Below are 9,312 nucleotides of genomic sequence, written 5' to 3'. Positions count from 1 at the left end.
TCTTTATTCATGGAGGTGTTTTTAGGCGACACTGTGAGAGACCCGATTCCCTTGGCTGAGAAGCCGCCCCACACATGAATGGCTGCAGGAGGTGTTACAGGTGCAGGAGACAAGACTGGTGGCATCGCTCACATTGTCTTTTCCCAACAATCGGAAAGGGGATTCATCAGAGAAAATGCCTTTCCCCCAGTCCTCAGCAGTCCACTCCCTGTACCTTTTGCAGAATATCAGTCTGTCCCTGATTTTTTTTCTGGAGAGAAGTGGCTTCTTTGCTGCTCTCCTTGACACCAGGCCTTGCTCCAAGAGTCTCTGCAGTGTCACAGTGCGAGCAGATGCCTCACACCTGCCTGCTGCCTTTCCTGAGCAAGCTCTGCACTGCTGGGAGCCCCATCCGCAAGCTGAAACACTTTTAAGAGACTGTCCTGGCACTTGTTGGTCCTTCTTGGGCGCCCTGGAGCCTTTTTGGCAACAATGGAACCTCTCTCCTTGAATTCCTTGATGATGCGATAGATTGGTGACTGAGGTGCAATCTTTCTAGCTGCGATACTCTTCCCTGTTAGGCCAGTTTTGTGCAGTGCAATGATGACTGCACGTGTTTCTTTAGAGATAACCATGGTTAACAGAAGAGAAACAATGATGCCAAGCACCAGCCTCCTTGTAAAGTGTCCAGGGGTGTGATTCTTACTTCATCATGACAGATTGATCTCCAGCCCTGTCATCAGCACCCGCACCTGTGCTACTGGAGACATCACTGACACCATGTTAACTGCTCCTTTTAAGACACCTGCAATGAAGTTGAAATGTGTTTTTGGGAAAAAAAAAGTTCCTTTTCTAGGCAAATATTGACTTTGCAATTAATTGCTGTTAAGCTGATCGCTCTTTATAACATTCTGGAGTATGTGCAAATTACCTTTATAAAACCTGATGCCGGAGACTTTGTAAAAATTAAAATTGTCTCATTCTCAAAACTTATGGCCATAAATTAGAAGTATTTACTTTGGTTTGATGCGATAAATAACATTTTTCTTATTCTCTCTAATCCTCTGCCAATAATTGTTGTAGGAGACACGTGGAGTTTTCTACAGACTTTCTGTTATTTGTAATAAATAAAGTTTTACTTTTTAGCTGAGACAAATCCTGTGATCTCCTGATGCTGATTGTTAGAAGTTTCCTCCTCTGTAGGCCAGAACACAGGAGACTCATGATGCAATGGCTGAACCTCATCTCCCACAATCCCCTGACTCTGCTGTGTCCTTATATTCTACTCCTCTCCCGGCCGCCTCGCACAGGACTATTACATTACACTGCTGCTGCATAGGATTAGTTTTATTAGGTTTTTCTTTATCAATGTGTAGCTGAAGGGAAAAGATTATCCACTGAGTCAGAAGAAGAATATTCTGGATAAGACATGGAAACATCTGATGTAAGTGATTGTGTCCTCCTCATGGTAGAGCATTACAATTATCATTATTATTTCTATGTTTATGGTCTTTCTGGGTATTTAGTATTATGTGTAGATGACGCCATCGTATTCAGCAGGATTGAGATTTAGAATAATGATTAACTCCATGGAGCAGCAGCAGTATATAAGGCTTGTGGATGATGTCTGGCTGAGCAGGTGCATCTTGGGTATTTATCCACTTCTTGCCTACAGGACAATTTTTCTCATTTTTTCACAGTCCGATTCCAAAACCCAGACCTTTTTATTTCTCATCTCCCTAGGACGGGTGGGGTGTATCCTTACAGTAACGGCAGTTTTCAAATTAAAATGTATCAAAATAGATTCTGAGTAGAGATGAGCGAGCACTAAAATGCTCGAGTGCTCGTTATTCGAGACAAACTTTTCCCGATGCTTGAGTGCTCGTCTCGAATAACGAGCCCCATTGAAGTCAATGGGAGACTCGAGCATTTTTCACTGAAAGAACAGATTGAAAGAACACAGGGAAGAACACATTGCAGATGTTTCCACATTGCAACACATTGCAGATCCCGACGAACATTTCGAATTGTGTCGCAAGACATGCACTTACAAGCACCGGGAAGAAGAAGGTGAACTCCAGCGGACCTCAGCGGGGAAGCGACACATGCAGGAACTCGGATGCACGAGCTACGGGAATCGTGCCGGACTTCATCTTCGTCGGACCGTCCGAATCGGGGATCCCGACAGGGCCGGTTAAGTAAATTTGCCCCATTGTGTTCTATTTTTCCACATATTTCCCATCTTTGGAATCTCAGATATCCTGGTAGATCATCTTTTTTGACTCTAAGCATCTTGTTAAAATGAATCTTAGAGCAGATGATGGACGCCCCCAGTGCGTATTTGAGGGCGTGTTTTGGGATCACATATTACACAGATAGATATAATAGAAGGTTGTTGATGTAATGAATGAAATATTTAGGTCCAAATTGTTTCAATAAATTCTACATCCACTTAAGCCTCTTTTACTTTCTTATTCTTTTTTTAGACAAATCTGACCGTCATCACAGAGTTTTTCCTCTTGGGATTTCAAGGAAGTCAAGTTCTCAGAAATGTTCTGTTCCTTCTTTTTCTTATAGTTTTTGATGCAACAATATGTGGGAACCTCCTGATCATCTCCCTGGTGTCCACCAGCAAGATCCTCCACACTCCCATGTACTTCTTCATCTCACAGCTGTCCATCAGTGACATCTTACTAACCTCCGATATTGTCCCTAACATGCTCCACCTCTTACTGAATAATGGGGGGACCATTAAGTTTGCTGATTGTTTCACTCAGTTTTATTATTTTTGCGCCTCAGAAGGATTTGAATGTCTCCTTCTCGCAGTGATGTCCTATGACAGGTATGTGGCCATCTGTAACCCCCTCCGCTACACTTCTATCGTGACCAAAGAATTGTGTGTGAAGTTAGTCTCCATGTGCTGGTTATGGGGCCTAAGCTATTCTCTCATTCTGACCATAACACCATCACAGTTAAATTATTGTGGACCAAATATTATTGACCATTTTTATTGTGATCTTGTCCCTTTGTTAGAACTTTCCTGCTCAGACACCTTGATTGTTTACTTAGAAACATATATTATCGGTTCCCCAGCTATAATCATTCCAACCACAATCATTGTAGTGTCTTATACTTACATCGTTATGACAGTATTAAGAATCCCATCCAGTACCGGGAGACAGAAAGCCTTCTCCACCTGTAGCTCCCACCTCATTGTGGTCTCCATATTCTAATGGACAATATTCAGTGTTTATGTCCTCCCAACCAAAGGACAAACACCCACCATGAGTAAAGTCCTCTCCCTTCTGTACACCGTCTTCACTCCTCTGATAAACCCCATCATCTACAGTCTCAGGAACAAAGACATTAAGAAAGCCGTACAGGAGGCCTTTCATAAACATTGATGGACAAAATTATCAACCCCTGTTTGCAAATGGATGTGTCTAGAGATGAGTGAGTATACTGCTGGGTGGAGTATTAGCATACTCGGACCAGCTCGTTACTCGGACGAGTATTTCCCCTGCTCGCGATCGAGCATTAAATTAAGTGAAGAACAGTGTTTTTATTGCATAATAAAATATTCCAGATGTTTCCTGATGTTTTGCTTGTAAGAACACATTGAAATAACACTACACTTCACTTTGCAGGTGTGCGCGCGTGTCTCCCGCTAGGTTCGGAGATGTTCGGAACATCTGGAATGTGAAGAATATTGTTCTTTCAATGTGTTCTGCACTTAAATGCTCCTGTATTCACTGTTATTAATGTTTTAATTCTATTCATCACATTGCAGGTGTTCGTGTGTGTCTTCTGATAGGTTCGGAGATACGCGCGCACATCTGCAAAGTGAAGAATAGAATTAAAACATTAAAAACAGTGAATACAGGAGCATTTAAGTGCAGAACACATTGAAAGAACAATGTTCTTCACATTCCAGATGTTCCGAACATCTCCGAACCTAGCGGGAGACACGTGCGCACACCTGCAAAGTGAAGAATAGTGATATTTCAGTGTGTTCTTACAAGTAAAACATCAGGAAACATCTGGAATATGTAATTAAGCACTGTGTTCTTTTACTGTTCTGTTTTAGCAAAAAAATGCTCGGGTCTCCCATTGACTTCAATGGGGCTCGTTATTCGAGACGAGCACTCGAGCATCGGGAAAAGTTTGTCTCGAATAACGAGCACCCGAGCATTTTAGTGCTCGCTCATCTCTAGATGTGTCCAAGTCATGAAAAAATGTCCAGGGGATGATGTCGGCTAAGAAGCTTTTCCCAGCACTAAAGATAAGCAAACCTATTCATTGACTCGTAGATTCAGTACAAATCCAGTGATTTTCAGGCACCAAATCAAATCTGAATATTTTCTGATTCACTTAGGATGAATCTATACTGCACGATAATAACACAAGTCTAACAGTTGTCCAAGGACTTCTGATGGTTTCCATTATTGTCTGTTTTCACTACGTCCATAGACTTCTATTATTATCATTTTGGTAGGAACTAATTTTTAAAGTGCCATGAAAATTTAAAAAAATTAATTAAATAAGGTAAGACTTTTTTTAATAAAACAAGCAGTGTTTTATCGGACCAGAGGGGGTTGTACACCTATTTCTTGGACAATGAAAGCTTCATTGGTTTTTACCTAATAGATTCAGACCCAAATATATATATATACTATTTCCACCATCTACCCCAACAAAAAAAATTAACAAATGATAATATTGCTTAAATGTGCCTAAAACATAAATGAGGCCCTTTTAGACTCAGAGGAAAAAATTAAAATAATAAGCAACAAATTGTCCTCATACTTTGCCAGAAATCTCCCAACCGACACCTCAATCCCATTGATTTGGCAAGCACACAAAATATTTATTAGTGGAGAGTTCATGGCATTAGGGGCTTACCTTAAAAAGAAACAAATGAAAGACTTAGATGAGATACTAGGGAAAATATATAAGCTAGAATCTGTTTTTAAAAGGTCTAAGCTTTCTGCCACTCAGCAAGAGCTGAACAAAGAGAGGGAAAAATTAAAAGATCTTCTAAATGCAAAAGCAGCTAAAAACTACCTTTATGCCAAATTTCAACACTATTCACATGGGGATAAAGGAAGCAAATTAATGACCCTATTAATAAAAAAACACAAGGACTCTTCAGTCATTCAGAGCATCGCACAGTCAGCATCTCGAAAAACGGAAAAAACACACGAGATAGCAGAGGAGTTCAGAAAGTATTATGAACAACTATATAATTTAGCACCACACTACCCAACAGGGGACCCACAAACCATTAAAGCTATAAAAGCCTTTCTAGATAAACCCAATCTACCCTTCTTGAGGCACTCGGACATAGAAGAGTTAACCAAACCAGTTACACAAAAAGAAGTTGAGGAAACCCTTAAATCTTTCCCTCTACATAAAGCTCCAGGTCCAGATGGGTTGCCGGTTGGTTATTACCGTAAACTAGCCCCTATACTTTTGCCACACCTAACAACATGGTGTGAAACATTACGTAACGGGAACCCTCTCCCAGCACAGTCACTTGAAGCTACCATTACGGTGATACCTAAAGAAGGGAAAAACCTAGAATTATGTAGCAGTTACCGCCCAATATCCCTAATAAATGTTGATGCAAAAATCTGGGCAAAAATTTTAGCAAAACGTCTTAATAAGGTCCTACCCCTTCTGTTGAACCATGAACAGACTGGATTTGTTCCAGGGAGAGAGGGTAACCAGAACTCAACAAGAATAATACATGCCATCATGCATGCCAAGAAACACCGTATCCCATTAGTCCTTCTCGGCACGGATGCCGAGAAGGCTTTTGACAGAATTAATTGGGATTTTATGACCTGCACTCTAGAGAGGTTTGGTTTTCCCCACACACTTATAGAGTCAATTATGACCCTGTACTCCCGCCCGAGTGCAAGAGTGAGGGTGAATAACCATTTCTCCAAGCCCTTTTTAATCAAAAATGGCACGAGGCAAGGTTGCCCCCTCTCTCCATCCTTATTTGTGCTAATAATGGAGACGTTTTTGCAAGCTTTAAGAGAAAATAAAGTAATAAAAGGGCTGGAAGTTAATGGTGCAGTACATCTGAATGCAGCATTTGCAGATGACCTACTACTATTTATAACAAACCCAAAAGTGGCCTTTCCGCACATAATGTCACTGATAGAGGAATTTGGCTCTCTGTCAAACTTTAAGATAAACTTCGCCAAATCAGAGGCACTGAACATCACTGCAAGTAGCTCTTTAGTCAGGGAACTCCAAAGCAAATATCCGTTCACCTGGCAACCCCACCAGATAAGATATTTAGGGATACAGATAACTAGCGATCCGTCGAAATTATACAACGTAAACTATAAAACATTACTGAAGTCAATAGATCATTTTCTGAACTCCCTTAAAATACCCTTTGTGTCATGGATGGGCAGGAAAAATATATTAAAAGCATATATAATGCCTAAGCTCCTTTACTTACTACAGATGCTCCCATTGCACATCCCTAAAAGTTTTTTCCAGCAAGTACAGACCTCTTTTCGTAGGTTCTTGTGGCAGGGAAAGAGAGCAAGGTTAAATTATGCGCGACTTACCCAACACAAAAAGAAAGGAGGCCCGTTGCTATATTATAAGGCAACTCACTTAAAGAGGTGGATATTTATGAACTCCCCCACAGGTAGACAATTGAGTTTTGATCTGGAACTTGCAAACGTAACAGATGAATAACTAGCCTGGGCTTGGGGTTTGACACAATCCCATAAGACCCTCCCTGAAAACTCAATTACCAGAGGAACTTTAGAGGTAGTAAGACAACATAAATCTCTATTTTCATCCCCGTCTCCTGGGATGCCGGCAAGGCTCCTTCCTTATTACATAAAACCATCAGGTAAACATCTCCCTGGAATTTGGAACAGACTAGAATCTATTCCACTGTCAGAAATAATCAATAGGTTAGATCAACAAGAAGTGCTATCCAGGTACTTAGATAACCTGTTCCCTAATATTCATTTTCTACATAAACTAGAGATCCACACTCTCACAAAGCAATTAGTAGCTACAATACCAAGTTCAGGTACTCCCACCTGGTTTGAGGAAATAATGACCAGAGTGAATAGGCCTAAAGGCCTTATATCTACCATATACAACAAACTAGTGGGAGACTCGCTGGGAAGAAGCAAACCGGATTACATAGGCAAGTGGGAAAAAGACTTGGGGCTGAATTTCAATGAGGTTGAGATATCTAGAATACATAAAAATTCACACGGCTTTTCTAGGTGTGTGAAAGTCCAGGAAAATTCGTATAAACTAATGACCAGATGGTACAGAACACCTAAGGTACTCAAGCAAATGGGTCTAATTCAGCATGATAAATGTTGGAGGTGTGATGCACCTAATGGATCGCATTTGCATATATTCTGGTCCTGTCCAGAAATTCAGAAATTTTGGAAGGACATAGCTAAAATGACAAATCAGATTACTTCGCAGGCTTTGCTTCTCTCCCCGGCCAGTATTCTACTATGGTTGCCCAGTAAAACATGGACCCCTTCAAGAAAGTGCCTAACCACAGCGTTAATACAAGCAGCAAAATTGCTTATCCCCATATACTGGTTGAGCAAGACAATCCCTACAATTCCTGAGTGGATCAACAAAGTGGATCAAATGTGCAGGCTAGAGGAACTCACCAGCTGGTCAGACAGGAAACATGATACATTTATTAAAATGTGGACTCCTTGGTTCGCATTCAGAGGCAAGCTTTTGCAGACCATTTCATAAAAAACCATTAGAACATAAGGTTATAGATTAGTCCAGCGGTAGCAGCTCCAGTGTTAAGAGATAAGCACAATTAAATTGTAAGTGTCAATCCTGACAATGATACTATATATGCCAGTCACTAACAATTTAGTAGAGTATAAGCTATAACAGCTTTGTTTTTAGAATGAAAGTCAAGCCGGTTTCTGTTCAACGGTTTATACCTTCCCCTACCCCTCCTTCAAGCTTTCCCAATTGTCCTGATATATGACTATGTTTAAAGATGTTAAGTTTATATTGTATTTACAGACTCAACAGAGCAGATGCCTGCGTGCATCGGGCTCTACTTACTGCATAACTTGTTACTGTAATTTTACTCAATAAAAAGTTAAAATTAAAAAAAAAAAAAAAAAAAAATGTGCCTAAAACATTATTTAAAAAATTCATCTAGTGCCACAAAATATGAATAATATACATAGACAAAACAGCAACACAAAATCCATTTATTTCATGAACCAAATTTTTTTTTTTTGTTTCTAACAGTGATACAGCTTTAATTACTGTTTAATTGCAGTTTTTGGGTTCCCTTTCTTCGCTGCCCAACTTCAAAAATCCATAAAGGAAATCTACCACCAGGATTGGGGTTTCAAAACCCAGCACACTGACATGCTAGTGTGCGCTCCCCTTGGCGGGATCTGCTCTTCTTTTAGCCTCTTATGTCCTGGTTGTTAAAAAAAAAGTCTTTTAAAATTATGTAAATTGGTCTGAGGGGCTCCGGGCTCAATAGGTATTAATGGAGCCCCTTAGCTTCATTTGCATAATTTTAAAGTCTCAATTGTTAAAAAAACCCACGACATAGGAAGCTTAAAGAAGAGCAGGTCCTGCCAGAGGGGGCACACACCGGTATGTCAGTGTGCTTGGTGTACAATGCTTCATCCTGGTGGTAGATGACCTTTGAACATCTCTGTGTACAGAGCTTCATAAGGGATTGTTTTCTGCATAATAAATTATAATTATTAGTGATGGTAATTTATATTCCATGCCGTGTACTGGAAAAAATGGAAAAAAATTCCAAATGTGGTGAAATTGACAAAAAAACACATTTGGACCATATTCTTCTGGGTCCTGTTTTTACAGCTCTCACTGTTCACTCCAAATGACCCCTCCCCTTAATTCTTTGTGTCTGTTTGATCATTGAGTTACCAAATTTATTATGTTTTAGTAAATTTAAAACATTTTATGGGGTTCCCTGCCGGGAATAACTGTTTTCATAAATTGTTTTCTTTATTTTTAAATAAGTTCTAAGGAAAGGAAGGTGATTTGTACTTTTAGGTTTTTTTTAAAACATTTTTTACTTTACTTTTTTAAAAATGTTTCTACTGTATGTTCCCTATCCCCCCTCCTGCCCCCGGTCTACATAAACTCTGCATGGTGTAACTGTTCCCAACATATGCCGCAATACTACTGGCACTGCGATCCGGCTCAAGATGGCGGTGCCCACACGCCGATGGCATTTTAAATGCTCCCAGTGGGTTTCTTATTTGGTTGCAAGTGTAAGTGGTGGGTGTTTGCTGCATTATGCAGCAA

General features: G+C 40.2%; 1 pseudogene; it reads left to right on the top strand.

Annotated features, from left to right (window-relative positions):
• Positions 1–1,408: 1,408 nt before the first annotated feature.
• On the top strand, positions 1,409–3,392 carry LOC140128760 (olfactory receptor 5I1-like; annotated as a pseudogene).
• Positions 3,393–9,312: the final 5,920 nt, after the last annotated feature.

Source organism: Engystomops pustulosus, chromosome 4 (genome assembly GCF_040894005.1).
Source record: "Engystomops pustulosus chromosome 4, aEngPut4.maternal, whole genome shotgun sequence".
NCBI classification, from domain to species: Eukaryota; Metazoa; Chordata; class Amphibia; order Anura; family Leptodactylidae; genus Engystomops; species Engystomops pustulosus.
The sequence above is the reverse complement of the archived record's forward strand: the minus strand, read 5'-3'. Positions and strand labels throughout refer to the sequence as shown.